We start from the raw sequence: 17933 nt of genomic DNA on the forward strand, positions 1-17933 counted from the left end.
GTGGCTGAATTGATGCAATCTCACGAGGAAACTTGAACAGATGAGGAGCTGCTTCTTATGAATGAGCAAATAAAATGGTTTCTTGAGACAAATATTATTCCTGGTGAACATGCTGTGAACATTGTTTAAATAATAACAAAGGATTTCAAACACTGCATAAGCTTAGTTTTTACAGCAGTAGCAGGATTTGAGAGGATTGACTCCAATTTTGAAAGAAGTTTACTATGGGTAAAAGGCTATTTAACATGATTTCATGCTACAGATAAAAATTTCATAAAAGGGAGAATGAATTGATGCCACAAACTTCACTGTTGTCTTTTTTTTTTTTTTTTTTTTTAATGGAATCTCGCTCTGTCACCAGGCTGGAGTGCAGTGGCGCAATCTTGGCTCACTGCATCCTTCGCCTTCCAAGTAGCTGGGACTACATGTGTGCACCACCACGCCCAGCTAATTTTTGTATTTTTAGTAGAGACAGGATTTCACCATGTTGGCCAGGATGGTCTCCAACTCCTGACCTTGTGATCCGCCCACCTCAGCCTCCCAAAGTGCTGGGATTACAGGGCATGAGCCACCGTGCCTGGCCCACAGTTGTCTTATTTTAAAAATAGCTGCATCTGCATCTACCCTATCCTTCAGCAACCACCACTCTGATCAGTCAGCATCCATCAACATCGAGGCACAACCCTCTACCAGTTAAAAGGTTTCCACTCACTAAAGACTCAGGTAATCGTTAGCATTTTTAGCAATAAAGTATTGTATTTTTAAATTAAAGTATGTACATTTGTATACATAGTGCTATTGCATACTCAATAGGCAACAGTTTAGGGCAAATATAACTTGTATATGCATTAGGAAACCAAGTCATTAGTGTGACTCACCTTATTGCAATGATTTCTTTATTGTGGTGATCTGGAACTGCGTCCACAATACTTCTGAGGTATGCTTGTAACTTAGTTGTAATTTGAAGCACAGAGGAGTCGAATTTTGCTAAGTTCACTTAGATAATAGGTAGAAGATTCAGTATTTGGAATGAAGTGTTCTGATTTGTGTTACTAACGTTTCTGTTATTTTGATTTCATGTGTAAGATGCTTTAGATACGAATACTAGGAAAAAAGTATCTTTGTAGGCACAGTTTGATTGGCTTACATTTTTAAGTTGTATTGTTGCCATGCACTAAGATACTATTCTTCTAAATTTATGTGTGCCATAGTGATGTATGAACATATGCTTTCCCATTTTGGGGAGATGAAACGAAAGCCAAAGATATGGTTAATTTTTGGATAATGTTCTGAATTATTAGTTCCTATTTGGTTTCTCTAAATAAACAATTAAAAATAAGAAAATAATAATACATTCACTCCAAATCCAAGATCTCTAGACATTTGAAATAGCAAGTAGAATTTGAGGTATTTCTGTTATTTTTCCTAAGCCCTCCAAATCTGCTTGTTTATTGATAGTCTAGAAAAAAGATAAAGATTCAAGTGTCTTTGAGTGTTAGTGCACAAAGCTTTAAGAGTAACACACATTTATTGAGGATGTATTATGTGCTTAGTATTCTGATCAATACTTTATATAATCATATCAAATGAGCTTCACAATTACCTTATGAGCAAGGTCATAATATTAAACCCATTTCGTAGATGAGGAAATAGAGTTTTAAAGACACTAAATTACTTATAGAGAGAGTAAGTTCTAAAGTAGTGATATTTCTCTAACTGTATTAAAGACTACTTGTACAAGAATTATGTCATGGTGCTTGTAAAAACCCACATCTCTGTGTGTCCTCAGGCTTCCCACTGAGTAACATCAGCATTTGTGTTTGAATGTCTCAATGTTTTAACCAACACCTCAGCTGAGATGTTTGAGAATCATGTTTATAAATTGTATTCACTAAAGAAGGGAAGCTGTGGGAAAGAAATGCAGTTTTTGCCTATTATCCTGTGAAAGGGTGCCTTTCCATGTATTCTATAAATACTTGCTGAGTTATTCAGCAAGAAGCAAGCATAGAGTTGTTAGGAAAAGACCTAACTAAAGCATTTTAACTTGTCCTTCTGTGCAGTAGCCTCTGGGCCTTCTTGAGAAGCATTTATTCATTTTACAAACCCCACGAGCTTTCTTACAAACTTTCTTCTCCTTCTTTTGCACAAAATTACTGCTGTTGAGTCTAACCAGAAATGAACTTGGAATAGTAATTGTATTTCTGTAATGTCTTTCTGTTTCCTGTAAGCCAGGATCTGGGGTTGGTGCTGGTAATACAATAGTAAATGGAGAAGTCACAGTGCCTGCTTTTGTAAAGTTTCTGGTATAGTTAACACTACAAAGTTTTATTTTAAGTTGTAGAAGTGAGGTATAAATGGAGAATGTATTATTCCTATGTTAAGTATTAGAAAATAGAAGGTAAAAAATCTATGTGACTTGTTCATTTTTGTACTTTATGTGACATTATCTAAATTGTTCTACCGATTCCAAGTTTAGTATTCGTTTTGTTACATCACGCTATCTTTCAAACTTAGATATTCTGCATACATTTTAAGCTTCGATATTTTGCCCAACTTAATTAAGCACTAGCCTATATTGTCCTGATTTTAATTTTATGTGTGTATATATGAAGATGCAGTAAATCATATTGTATTCAGGTAATTAGAAATTAGACAAGAAGAAAGAAAATTAAGGGAAAGTAGAATAATTGGGAAACAAGTGATCAATTTACATGTTGGCTTCTGGATATTCAAAGAAGGGAGTGGGCAAGTGATTCTGGTAGTAAAGATAATATTAAAAATGACATCAAGGAGAAGAAAGGAAGAAATAAGCAATTTTTGGCTATTGATTTTTTCATTCAGAACTTTCATTGTGCAATAAAGCCCTTAACTGTGATATCCGGCCCCTTTCTTTGCATTAAGGTAGCCGGTCCACCTTGGCCATGCCAGCCTTCCTCTCACACATTCAATAATGTGTGTTCTCACAGAAGGTAGGGTGCCTTTTCTGATTATGAAAATAAGCACAATTCACATTTCCTTTTCCATCTTCAGAAAGCTCAAACCTGTGAATGGGAAAGGTAGAATAAATTCCTTCAGAGACTAAGGAAGTAATCAACAGTCAAACTCTGTGTATAGTATTTTGATGCACAAAATGGAGACTCTGGGGAAAACAGAGAAAAGAAGTTTCTCATTATTGAGTAACTCCCAACCTGCTTGGTAGTAGAAGGTATGCGTATCTGAAAAGCTCAATGGCAATTTCGTGTGGCGTAAGATTAAGGAGCACGGGAACACTAGTACAACAGGAACCCCAAAGAAGAGATTGAGATAGCTCTGAAATGATGGGAAAAGGTTTTATTTACAAGTTCAGACTTTAGTTCGGTATTGATGGAAGGGCAGGATTTAGATGAACAGACAGGAGATGGACAGGACAAATAGCTGCCATGGATGGCAATAGGTTCATGGAAAAGTGAATTGATTCAATATTTTTGAACTGAGGATTTATGTTACAGGATAGATGATCTAAGACAGCATGCTGTATTGTAACGGCTGTTATCTTTTATTCTCTTCTAGATTGTTTATCACGAGAGGACAAAGAATATATATTAGTTTATGGGGCATATATCTGCATAACTATGTGACAACATTGTTCTATGGGCTGAGGATAGACTGATAAGGAAAGGCAAGAAAGCCAAGGGCTTTCCTGCGGGGGAACTTCCATTTCAGTCAGGTGATGCCAGTAAGAAGCCCACAAATAGACATGAAAATTTCTGACAGTGGTAAAGTTACAAAGAAACAAAACAGTGGTAGACTGTGTGGATGTGGGCTGAAGGGAAGCTAATTTAGTTTGGGTAATTAGACTTCGCTTCATTGAAGAAGTGATGTTTAAATAGAGACTGGATTCACAAGAAGGAAACAGTCATGGGGTTGTGGAGGCAGAGCATTCTAGGAAAAGAAAATAGCAAATGCAAAAGCCTTGAGACAAGAAAACGAGTTTGATTTGTTGGAAGAATTTTTTTTAAAAACCCACTAATTTGTCTGCAATATTGTGAATGAGGCAGCAAGTAATAGGAGATAAAGCCCATGGTCTGTGAAGAGTTGTAGCTGTAGTATCCTGAGATCCCACCTGTAGTAAATACTTACTAAATATTTATTAAATAAGTTAATTAATAGTATAAGTCATGATCAGATTGTGCAAGATTTGGTTTTCAGTTTAAATTTTACTTGGAGAGAGACTGTAGTTTTGATATGTAGGATGGACGAAAGATGTTGAGACTGGACTTTGGAAAACCATATAGGAAGCGGCTGAGGTTCACAACCCAGTGTTAACAGCCCATTTGCCTGCATCATGTGTAGGAGGATAGAGCTTCATTAATGGACATTGGAATTATCCTGTGAACCACAATGTATTGAATTCTTGGAGACTTGGAGGATAGAAGAGTAGGCAAAATGCCACTGAAAAGTCTAAAGACTCTCAAGTTTACAACTTTCAACTGTAAAATAATAAGGATGAAATTTTGATTTAAAAATATGTGGAGAGGGCCAGGCGCCCCGTGGGCTCACACCTGTAATCCCAGCACTTTGGGAGGCTGAGGCAGGCGGATCATGAGGCCAGGAGATGGAGACCATTCTGGCCAACATGCTGAAATCCCGTCTCTACTAAAAATACAAAAATTAGCTGGGTGTGGTGGTGCGTGCCTGTAATCCCAACTGCTCAGGAGACTGAGGCACGAGAATCACTTGAACCCAGGAGGTGGAGGCTGCAGTGAGCCAAGATCGCACCACTGCACTCCAGCCCGGTGACAGAGCGAGACTCCATCTCTCTCTCTCCATATATATATATGGAGAGAATCAGAGCAATCTAAACACACACACACACGCACGCACGCACACACACTCTGTTCCGTGATAAAGATGAATGTAGAAATGAAGGGGAATAATATCAGGTATAAAGATCGGTTGTGGCTTAGATAAAAGAGTTTAAGAAGGGGAGAGAGGAAAGTAGAATTGTCTTATGACCAGTGCTCTCTTGTTTGAAGTAGGGGGTAAGTGACTCAGCTGCTGCTTATATAACCCATAGTAGGGTGTAGAGACACATCTCAACTATTAAGTGACTTGGACTGAGAGGAAAGGGGATCTCAAGAATAAGAGTTTCTAGTATTACTTTCTATTCTGAGTGTTGGGGACTTACATATATTTTTAGAGAACTGAGCCATCTCCCGCTTCCAGACCTCATTAGTGTTATGGTGGGATAATCCGACCCAATGAATTAAACCAGTCCTGGCTTTGATGTATTCCTATTGTAAACATAAATAAACACAATGGTCAGATCCCTCCATAGCTGTTGGTAATGACATAAAGACAAAGCTTTATGATAAGACTTCGGACAAAAAAAAAAGTTGGATTACATGTCTATATTAATATTAATGTATTTCATTTGATATTTGAATCTGTACCAATTTCACTTGTCTTAGAACTTAAAAAAGCTTGTAGGACACAAGTGAAATTGTACACAAAATAGCTGATATTCTAATCTTCCTATGTGTTTATAGCATATATTTATATCTGCAATCAATTGAAGATTATACTCCCAAATAGACTACCAAACATGATTCAAAGGAATAAATGTAAACAGTTAGAGAAAGAAAACACAAAGAAATACCTTATTGGTGAGCTTTATATTCCTTAGATTTAAAACTCTATATGGCTTGGTTTTATTGCTTAGCTTGCCTATAAAATCTTACCTACAGAAGCATTAATTTAGTTAGTTGAGTCAAGGAGTATATAATGTCTTTCTCAAAGGGATTTATTATCTACCTTTTCTGGTTTACTTATCTCTAGTTAGCAATAATCACTACCTACTATACTGTATACTATGTCGTTTGTTTTGTTTCTTGGCTGTTGCTTCACCTAAAATATACACTCCTTGAGCTTAAGGATTATTTTTTGTGTTTTATTAACTGCATAGGTCCAAGTCCTGGATAGTTTTAGCACATATTTGTTGAATTAATGAAGGAATAGGTAAATCAATCAGTATATGAGTAAGAAAACTAAATGGAGGACAAACGTCTACATTCTTTCACACCTCCCGGAATAACAAGTGAGAATGCATTTTTGGCAAATAGGAAGTGACTTGAGGTTCTTGACCAATATGTAAGACTCAGAATGGCATTCCACAGGAGATATTGTGTGACAGTCGCATTTGATTGCTGATTTCTAAAAGCTTAAGCCACTAGTAACCTTTCTCTAATTTCCTAATCTTTTCTTTGGAATATATCAACATTACATACTTCCCTACAGAACCTAACAGATAATTCTACTTGAAATTCACCTATACCTTTTTTTTCCTTAAAAAAAATTGCATGACTACTTTTAGTTATAAATCTTTAAACTAGAACCAGCCTAGACTAATACAAATTCAGGATATACATATATGTTTTCAATTAATCGTTTTGTAACAGAGCTGAGATTTTAGGAAATTCTCTTATTTTGCTGGAGCGGAAACAAAAGCTAATTAATTTTACTGGATATCCTTTGTATGAGTTTGAGCCCACAAAAACAGTAAGTGGGCAGTGCAGCAAGTTAGAACAACACAGGACACAAATGATTGAGAACATCACTGGGCTGACTCTTTTTGTGTGACCGACTATGTACCTGAGCTGTCAGGAAGGGACAAGTCAATTTGACTGATCAACTCTAGCAATGTTGTAGAATATTATGATTGGATTGAATATTTGGGTTCTGTAATCCTTACTAGGTTTCCATAAGGTTCTTAGATTAGTACAAACTGAAAGATGTTAAGAAAAATGTAAAAAACAAAAAAGGTCAGGTGTTACATTTGAGAGTTTTCTCCCTTGCCTCCAAAATATTTGACATAAGAATCTTCTTACCAGAATGTTCTGGTTGTCAATCTTCAGTAGAGTAGCATTCATGTCAGTGCAGTACTGCTTACTCTCTTTCCATGTCAAGTTGTATTTGAAGAACCCATAGCGGCTATCTCCATAATATCTCCAGTTTGTGTCACAGGGGCTGTGTTTATGGTCGTCTGGAGAAACCAAGCACGAGAATGTTGTTGCTGTTTTTAAATTGGAATTACATTTTCCCTACATTCAATGTTTTCTGCAGATCTCAAGACTCCCTTCAGTTACCGTCAGAGAAATGCTCCAGGGATTAGAGAAATGAAGAGGTTAAAAAAACAATACTTACTAAAAGTACCCTTCTGTTTTTGTTATTGTTGTTGTTTTTGACTGAGTCTCACTCTGTCGCTCTGGCTGGAGTGCAGTGGCACGATCTTGGCTCACTGCAACCTCCACCTCCCAGGTTTAATTCTTCTGCCTCAGCCTCCCGAGTAGCTGGAACTACAGGCACCCACCACCATGCCCAGCTAAGTTTTTTTTGTATTTTTAGTAGAGACAGGGTTTCACCATGTTGTCCTGGCTGGTCTCGAGCTCCTGACCTCAGGGGATCTGCCCGTCCTGGCATCCAAAAATGCTGGGATTACAGGCGTGAGCCACCACATCCAGCCGCCCTTTTGTTCTGATTGTTTTGTTACATATTGGCAGAAGAGCTTTGCTAATTGTTGCAGAGTTCCTGAGAGATTTTCATTCTCAACTTGTAGGTAATTTTGCTGCATGACAGCTAGATATAAAAAATAAATAATAACATTTTGTAATCAGAATTATAAAAATGATGCAAAGATTTTTTATTGAATTTTCATTTCATTAAAATTGCCAATATCTGAAGAGTTTACTAGATACAGGTGAATAAATGAATGTTGAAAAGAGTGAAGGGGCTATAAAGAACAGATTAAGAAATACACAAAACTGACACCTGAGGGTTAATAATTGAACTGTTTGAAGGAGACAATCACAAATAAAAAAGATTCCTAGATCAATAACGTGCCCAAAGCAGTTGTTTTGACATTTTCTTGAATACAGGATTCTCAGCTGAGTTCAGAGAGGTGAATGAACTCATTTTCTGTTCCTTGCGTGATGCCAGACTATTCATTTATTTTAAAATGCATACTGATTTCTTGTTATGGTTAAAGTACTTGTGATAAGATTGGGCACGGTGGCTCATGCCTATAATCCCAGAATTTTGAGAGGCCAAGGCTGGCAGATCACTTGAGGCCAGGAGTTCGAGATCAGACTGACCAACATGGCAAAACTTTGTCTCTACTAAAAATACAAAACTTAACCAGGCGTGGTGGTGCGCACCTTACTGCCAGCTACTCGGGAGGCCAAGGCATGAGAATCTCTCAGACCTGAGAGGTAAACGTTGCAGTGAGCCAAAATAGCTCCTCTGCACTCCAACCTGGGTGAAAGAGCAGAACTTTGTTTCAAATAAATAAATAAATAAAGTACTTGTGATAATTAGGTAAATAACAAAGACATAAAAGATGATAAATGAAAGATTCTAAAATATCTTATGAAAAATCAACAAATATGTAAACAAGCAACAGCTATGCAGACTACAGTGTGCCACTGGAGGACTGTGAGATTTACTGGAGGGAAGCAGCACAATATTTTAGTAAACAAAGTGGGATGAAGGAAATTTGAGGTAGAGAGAATAGAATGAGAAAAATTTCAGACAGGGGAACATAGGATTTACATATGAAATTGAAAAACTCCATGGTTCTTAGGATATGCAAGATAGGAAGAGGGACAAAATAGTTTTTTAAAATAGTTTGGATCCATATTTAGGAGTTCTTAAAAGCCAGTAGTAAATTCTTAAAAATACTTTTAAGTAATAAAAACCTAGAAAGTTATTTTGATCACAAGGAAAAGGTCGGTGTTCTCCTTCATTGAGAATATCTTGGCAGCTATGTATAGGACAATTGAAGTAGTGACAAACAGACAAATAGTGACAATTGAGAAGCTTAGTGGGATATGCCATGACCCTTCAGTATTACCTTCCTCCAGTCGAATCTTTGGCAAAGAGTCAGCACTTACACCAAATCCCCAGGGCCACCAGCCCAACAACCATCCCCACGCACAGAATCAGCAGAATCGGCCATCACACGCCACCAGGAATATGCCACTGTAGGCATAAAATAAAGATATCAAGGAGCAGGCAGTGTGGGTTAGCTATGGGGAAGGCTCACCCCTGCCCCTGTCCCTGCCATCTCAAGATTCTCCAAGTAATGGAAAGAGCTTTGCTGGCAGATCTCACCTGTGTTCTCTTGATGATCATCAACAATAGGCATGGCCCACTCCCACACCACACACCCATCCTCATCCCCAATGGACTTTACCTCTCCAAGCCAAAACATTACTCTCTGTTAAGGCCTGATGTGTTTGTATTTTTTGTTTTGTTTTGTTTTATGCCCACCCATCCCATGAATAACTGCTTTAATAAACAGCAACTGGAGAATCATACACACATTTAACTTTATGAAATGAGCTTTTATTTTAGCTTGCATTGAAAGTAGTTATAAGAACAGCCATACAAAGCTAGATGATGTGTTTATTGTAGGAATATTGGGGAGGATTTTGTCTATTTTGCCATTAGAGTAGCTCTTACATACCTTTATGGAAAATTATTTTGTTGTTGTTGCTCACATTTAGAAAATGAAGTTTCCAAACATTATCTTCCCTTGTCCCCTAAACCTCTATGCCTTCAAACATTAAACTCTCAGAGGCTTAATGCAAAGATCCCTGCCCTTATATTTGATATTTGTATTCTAAATAGGTCTGTATGAGCCTATGAAGGTACAGCTCAAATGCTATAGAGCACTCACGTTATTCAGGAAAAAGAAATTGAACTATATATACTATCAATAGTAGAAAAAGAAAAAAAAGGTTGTATTCATTTTTCTAATTCATTTCCAAATTATTGGCTCTGGGCATTCTTATCTGAGGTGAGAGCTGGTTTTCAAATTTCAATATTTAAGGTGATGTATCCATCTTCAACCTTCATGGCTACCTGAAGACTGCAAGTGAGCACAGGGTTCAATGACTTTGCAAAATGTAGTGTCCAACTCTTACAATTTCAGTATCTGTCAGTATATGATCTTCCTCTCTGGTAGGGTAGAACCATGTGAGATGGGACACATTTTTTTTTGTTTGTTTGCTTTTTGTTTTCCAGGAAGCCCTTTAATAGGTGCTCAGAGATACGTGGACCGTGAACACAAAAACACAAAAATAATAAATAACTTGTGGTAAAGAAGTAGATAGAGCATTTGTTTCCTGTCTCCTTATCTTCAACATTAAGTAAATAGATACTCCACCATGTGTATCCTTCTGAAGAACAAAAGTTCATGATTCATCTTAGCCCTAGCATAGTCTAAATCACATTGTTCAAATGAAGTGATTTCCTATGGATAGCACACCAGCAGATATACGGTTTATCCCATTGTGAGAAGCAAGTCTAATATAATTGGATCTTATAGAGGCTAAATTTCATGGCCTGTGTTGGAAGAAATCATTCCTGATTATGACCTAGAATTTACCCAACTTCTTGCATATTTTATAAGTCAATTTTTTTTATTTGAAGACTCCATGTGGGGCAGGCCTGATATTGCTTAGATTTAGATATTAAAGGAAAACTATCAAATAAAGTAAAATAATACAGTTAGTGACTTGCTGCATTATTCTTCAGTAATGTTTGCACTTTACAGTGAATTTCTTGGAAATGGAGAATTTTGATGTGATGAAATCACCTAATTTCAGGTATAGTGGTGATTAGATTAATATTTAAGGCTGAATGGTTTCCTAGTATCCTTTCATCACAATGTAATATGTATTGTATTGCATACATTTAACTTTATGAAATGAGCTTTTAAGTTATTTTAGCTTGCATTGAAAATAGTTATAAGAACAGCCATACAAAGCTAGCTGATGTGTTTATCATACGAATACTGGGGAGGATGTTGTCTATTTTGCCATTAGAGTAGCTCTTACATACTTTTATGGAAGATTTTGTTGCTGTTGTTAAACCCCCATGATCAAAAAAGCTTCCATTTTTCCAAATAAGTGGTACTCTTTTACTTTATAAGTGATCCGATTTCTTTTTTTTCTTCTAATTAGCAGAATGTTAGACTTCTCAATATAGTAACTATGTGAGTTGTAGTGGCAGATATTTTGTTTACTAACATGCCCTTTGACATAGCTTGTACATATTTTTTTTCTCCCTGCTATCTCCTTCTCTGTGAATTCTTTGTCAATTCACTTAAAATGATCCTTCATTCTAAAATTTCTTTCTCTACACTCTTCAAATTATTTTGAGAATGAAGTGAAGAATAAACAACCAAAAAAGTAAGACAGTACCTGATTTTGGAAACAAACTTAGTATGATTCAAATATTTTTACCAAAAAAACCAATTCTTAATAATAAAAAAGCTCACTTCAAATCAATGCTGAATTTCTTAAAAGTACTAAAAATTTAAAAAGTTAAAATCCCAAACCCATTTTTGTCACTGAGTTTTTTAAAATCTCAGTTAAAATATTCAGTAGTTCTCAGTTGTAAGCTGGGTAAATTCAGTCACTTACCATTCACCTACCACAGCGTGTGTCCTTGTAACTTCTGTTTTAGCCAAAAGGGACTCTTAAAATTCTTCCTTCACTCATTCTCAGGCTATGTGAACTTTCTTTTTGAACATTTAGAACATCTTTCCTACTCAACTACACACCAGCCCACGTTCTTGTCCCTCTTCCCTGCTTCACTCTTTTCCATGACGCTGATCACTACCCAACACACGTAGAGATATCTTTGGTCATAAATGTTTTGTCCTTTATTACCAGAAGAAAGTGTCCCATGGCTCTAAAATAGTGACTGACATGCAGTTAAAGCAGGTTCTTGAGTAACATCCTTCTGTGTAAGGTTGTTTTGTTATAACGATGTTGAGAAAAAAAAAAAATTCCTTCCCAGCTGGGGCCACTGTGTGGAGCTTGCATGGTCTCCCCACGTCTGCATGGGTTTTTCCTGGGCCCTCCTGTTTCCTCCCATGTCCCAAAATGTGCACATTAGGTGAGTGGGCGTGTCTGCACGGTCCCAGTGTGAGTGAGGGTGCATGTCTGTGAGTATGCCCTGCGATGGGATGGTGGCCCCTTCACAGTCAGTGCCCACCTTGGTCCTGAGCTGCCGGGATGGTCTCTGGCCACCTGAGACATGGAGCTGAAATAAGTATGTGGGAGAATGAATGAATGAATGAATGAATGAATACAAATGATTGTAAAATAAGAATCTGTAAAATAGTCAATATACAAATGCAGGTAAATAAGCAATGCAGTTGGAAAGGGCTCAGTGAGTCCGCCCTATTCCTGATTGTGTATTGTTGAACTGCATGTTTTAGGAGGTGCTTGTGTCAATTTTTATTTTGCAAACACCTATTCCTTGATTTTACCTACTACTGTGACCAACACCCACTGATTTACTAAAAATTGGGTATATAATTATCTTGTTTTCATTCATCTTTTCTAAATGTACGTATTATATATAGTTCACATTTGTTTTAATGTTTACTCTTAGAAGTGTTTTGAGTCTTTATTTACAAGGTAGGTGATGTTTTTGTGACCAGAAATATGCTGGTTGGTTTGGTTCTACCTTGTTTCTACGCAGCTTCCAAGAATCTATTGATGATGTTAAGTGAGGATTTCCTGTGTTACCCAATACATATTTGTTGAATGAATGAATGAATGCATGTATGTATGATGGGCATTATCATCCTGATTTTGAACATGGGAAGAGAAGTTTAAGAAATTTGGGGGACTTTTTAAATCATGGTATTTCTTGTAAAAAGTAGCACCTAGTAGCATCTACCCAGTGTGTAAATTCTTTCTACTACATTTTGATGTCTTTCATATACTCCATCATCTATGTTTATAGCTGAAGAATGAGTAAAAGACACTAAGATAGCAATGACAAGGAGTACATGCAGTAAGAATTGAAATTAGTGGAATGTGTAACATTGTAGATAAGACTGATTAACATACAGGGATGGTCTGTGGATGTGTAAAAGAGAAGGACCATAAGATGTTGACTACTGTGGGTGTTATGACTGCAGACAGGAAAAAAAGGAAGTATTTTGCAATTGGTGATAGCTTTTCACAGACTTCTTACCACCTTTAAGCTAAAGCCTTAAGTGCTTCTATCAGTGATATTTGGTCCTCTCTCTTCATTACAATTGTTGGTTCGCCTTTGACTTACCAGGCTTTCACACAAATACTAAATTCTGTAAGATTTCCTGTCATAGAAAAGTATAATTAATATTTTCTCCTTCATTTACAGAAAGCTTAAACATGTGGATTTCAAAGTGGAATGAGCTTTATTAAAAGTTAATAAACCAAACAACTAATAACTCTCAGACCAAAATTATGGCAGATCATTTGTGACAAACAGTAGTGAAAATGAAGGGAAAAATGTGTCAGACTGCAGTCATATCACAAAGTTTATCAAGCATTTGCATACAAAACATATGTAAGTGAAAAAATAAGAATGATAATCAATTGGATTAATTAAGATTTGCATTGATATTTGAAGGAAAGGTAAATATTGCCTAAGAAGAGAAAGAAGAAGGCAATGTTTATCAGTCAGGGCAAACATCTGAATAAAAGTCTGGAAGTTTGAAAGTATACTTCTTGTAAAAAGCAGTACCAGGCACTGGGCATGGTGGCTCACTCCTGTAATCCCAAGTATTTCTGGAGGCCATGGTGGGAGGACTGCTTGAGCCTGGGAGTTTGAGGTCAGCTTGTGCAACATGGTGAAACCCGTGGTTTATAAAATTAGCTGGGTGTGGTGGCGCATGCCTGTAGCTCCACTGCGTAGGAGGCTGAGGTGGGAGGATCACCTGAGCCCAAGAGGCGGAGATTACAATGAGCTGAGATCATGAAACTTGCCACTGCAGTCCAGTCTGGGTGACAGAGCCAGACCCTGTCTCAAAAACAAAACACTAACAATAAGAAAAATGTACTATCATCTAATCTACCCAGTGTGATTATGGGAAATAGTGTGACTGATTGAAAGAAAGTGAACTGATCAAGTATATTTGAATTGAGGATTCATAGTATGTTAAGTATATCTGCCATTGCACTTTCCTTTAAAATTACTATAAAATTTCATGACAGGGGCAATTAATCATTTATCTGAACGTATGTGATACAGAAGGGGGGCAGAGAAGTGCTGGGTAGAGAAAGGCGGGTCCTTGGCGAGGGCTCCACCCCCGGGCCTTTGCCCATAGTCCTAGGTGAGGACAGGCACTCCTGCCTTCATGCCCAAAGGTTGCATTTCCCAAGACCACCCTGGCCCACATGTCCCCATCCTGTGCCTATAAAAATCCCAAGATCCTAGCAGGCAGACACACAAGTGGTTAGACATTGAGAGTAGTCATCAGTGGAACAAGACACAAGTGGCTGGACGTCAAGAGCACATGGGCAGGCCACCAACTGGTGAAACAAGGCAGAATTCGGCCAGGACAATCTGAGGAGAGCCCGTGCCACTGAGTGGCCAGACTCCAGGGGAAAACCATCTCCCTTTTGGCTCCACCATCTGCTGAGAGCGACTTCCTCTCAATAAAACCTTGCATTCATTCTCCAAGCCCACGTGTGATCTGACTCTTCCGGTACACCAAGGCAAGAACCCTTGGATACAGAAAGCCTCTGTCCTTGCTATAAGGTAGGGGTCTAATTGAGCTGACTAACACAAGCCACCTATGGATGGGTAAACTAAAAGAGCACCCTGTAACACATGCCCACTGGGGCTTCAGATGCAAACATTCACTCCTAGACACTGCTGTGGGGCCAGAGCCCCACAGCCTGCCCTTCCCCTAGAGGTTTGAGTAGCGGTGCACTGAAGAAGCGAGCCATACCTCCATTGCACGCTCTGCAAAGGGGATAAGGGAACTTTTCCCATTTCATATGTTTATTGATCACTATTGAAGTCTCAGGCATGTTTCTATTTTCTGGGGACTAATCATTAATGAATCATACAGCAATGAGCTTATATTATAGTAAAGAGTGGGGAGCACAGATAGTAAAGAAACTTAGAAAGCAAAGATCAAGGTAATTTTATATCATGAAAAGTGCTACAAATGAAGAAAAGTGATATAATCGAGTTCTTCTGGACAGGCTCGAGGCAGATCCTGGTTGTGTTCATGAGGATTGGTTTGTTTAAGCTTCACTGTCAGTGCTTGGGCAATTTCCCAGGTTTCTTCCATTTTTAAGATAATCCAGAATAATCCAAACTTACTTCTATGATGACAGCTGCCATTTATTGCTCTTTCTATATGCTTTTATCAGTTATATTTGTGGTAGGCACTGAACTTATGGCAAATTTGCTATTAAGAAAAATAAAGCACAGAGGTTCAGTAACTTGCCAAAGGCCACAGGACAAGTAAATGTTGATCCAGGATTTGAATGAATCAGCCTGTCTTCATAGTACTTCATTTTAATTGAGACATTTTATTATCCAGGTCAGGTATACTCACCTAATTGGGTGACTATATTAATACATTTCAAAATAAATTCCCTCCTGTATTCATCCTCTGTCTCCTCCTTGTGGCCATTTATTTTTCTTCTGTTTTTAGTTTATTTTTGTTTCCCTTATGTCTTTGATAACTATGACTTTCATCTTCATTTTTCCCTATTTCTATCTTTGTAAATACTTCTGAATTCATTGTCATTCTGGCCATTCTCGGGTACTATCCAATTAGGCCCCACTTTAAAAGTGTCCTCTGAAATAGGCATGAGATGTGAGAATGGAAAGACTGTTAAAGAACAGAGAGAGAATGAATCCTCCTATCATGCTAACTCAGTATTTCTTTTAAGGTATCTCAATCAACAATACTTCCATAATTAATAACTGTGTTTCCATATTTTCCAAGGTGAACAATATTTTCTGACAGGTTTAATTCATGTGAGAGCAGCAGGAAAAGTCAAAGATGATTCCAAGTTTTTGGCGGAAGAACAGTAGGTATGGAATATTCATTTATCGAGATGGAGAAACTTGTTGGGAGGAGTTGCCCATTTTTTGATGTGTTAAGTTAAAAAATTCTATAGTAGATCAAAGTCAATATGCCAAGAATCCAGTCAGATATGTGGTTCTGGAGATCAAGCAATGGTATGGAAATATAATTTTGGGCATTATCAATGTATGGCTGTTAAGTCATGAGGTTACAAGAAATTAACTCCCATTATGGCCATTCAATGGGTACTATCCAATTTAGTTCATCCCAGGATGAATTAAAAAAAAAAAAAAGAGGACAAAGAACTGAATTCTGGGACACAACAACATTTTAAATTAATTTAAAGAGGAATCCAAATCTGAGGGAGGATTGGGATGTGAGTGAAGCAAAACGAAAACGAAGAGAACGGTGTCCTAAGGAACAACATATTTTAGTGAAGAATATATGTTATGAAAAGGAAATAATCAGTTGTTGTTGTTTTTTTAATGCTTATCTGGTGAATAAGATGAATTCTGAGAACCAGCCATTAGATGTGTTCAGATGGAGGTTAATGGTGACTTTGACCGGAGTGTTTTCATAGAAATAGTGAAGGAAAAAGCCTAATTAGCATAAAAGAAAAGTAGGATGAAACAGTAAGCACAGAGAGATTTTTGAACCTTTTTGCTGTTAAGAAAATTAGAGAAATGTTAAGAAGAAATATAAGAAAATTAGAATCATGTGTATGGGGCCTTGGTAAACAAAAGATGGCTTTTGCTTGTTTTTAACATAGAGATATTGCACCACACTGGGAGGTGAAGGTGAGTGAACAAGTGGAGATGAAAAGAAATTGATAGTGTCCAGAGCGAACAAAAGAAAGAAAATTACAAGCTTGAAATCCCTAAGGAGGTAGGTGGATTGATTTCAATATACAGATGGAGATTGATCATAGATAATGTTACGGCATCTTTGGGGTGTTGATTTTCTGGTTGGAAACCTTTGTGGCCGCGGCGTCTTTGTCCAAGTTCTTGTCCTGTGTCTATGGTTGCTAGATTGTATGTTAATATTATACTTAGCTCTGTAAGAAACTGCCACACTGCCTTCCAAAGTGGCTATGCCTTTTTACCTCTTACCAGCGGTGAATGAATGCTCCTGTTGCTCCACATCCTTGCCAGCATTGGATGTTGTGAGTATTTTGGATTTTAGTCATTCAAATAGTATGCAGTGGTTTCTCCTTGTTGTTTTAATTTGCAGTTCCCTCCTAAGGTATGTCATCGAGCATCTGCAACACTGAACACTTCCCCTTCTACTTTGAACGTTATTTGTAGCATTTATTTGTCTCCTGTAACCCTGCCAATCCTTCCCAGCCCTCAGAGCCTTCACTGACAGCATCGGGCAGCTCACTCGTTCCTGATCCCATAGTAATTTGTGCATAACTTTTCTTGAGATTTATCACATCCTGTTATATGCTGTTTCTTCTATTGACATTGGTTGCTATGCCCATTTCTCAACCTCCTGGCTTCAAGCAATCCACCCACCTTGGCCTTCCGAAGTGCTGGGATTACAGGTGTAACTAATTGCACCTGTCCTTGCTACTCCCCTTTCTAAATAAAATTTCAATCTGAGTAAAAACTAAAGCCAATTCCTTCCCAAAACAGTGGGGATGGGGAGAGGGGGCACTGACACAAGATAGAAGACAATCAGTAGCACCAGACAATGAGTCAGCAGAGTCAGTAAAGCCTCAGGCCATGAGTTAGAAGACACTTCACAGATTAAAGGAAATCAACAGAGGAGTAAGAAATAACCAGGGAGGGCCTCCTGAAGATTATTGTCTGACTCCCTTTCCCTCTATCTCTAAAGAGAAAGAGAAGAGGACATTTTAAACTGAGGGATCAGTAGGAGCAAGAGTAAGGAAGCTGCCTGATTTACAGAGGCTCTCTACCGCCTCCAGCATCAGGCCTTTGAAATACACTGATGCCTTTCCACCAGCAGCTCCAGCCTTCATCTCCACTTGAATCTTCCCTCACCCACCTCTGCAGATGATACATACCCCCACATATCATTCATTATTTCCTAAATATAT

The 17933-nt window shown here is 37.8% G+C and overlaps 1 pseudogene; it reads right to left on the minus strand.

Annotated features, from left to right (window-relative positions):
* Window positions 1-2896: 2896 nt before the first annotated feature.
* Window positions 2897-9894, minus strand: LOC102146517 (C-type lectin domain family 1 member B-like; annotated as a pseudogene).
* Between the last annotated feature and the right edge of the window lie 8039 nt (window positions 9895-17933).

The sequence above is a fragment of the Macaca fascicularis genome, chromosome 11 (assembly GCF_037993035.2).
Source record: "Macaca fascicularis isolate 582-1 chromosome 11, T2T-MFA8v1.1".
NCBI lineage: Eukaryota > Metazoa > Chordata > Mammalia > Primates > Cercopithecidae > Macaca > Macaca fascicularis.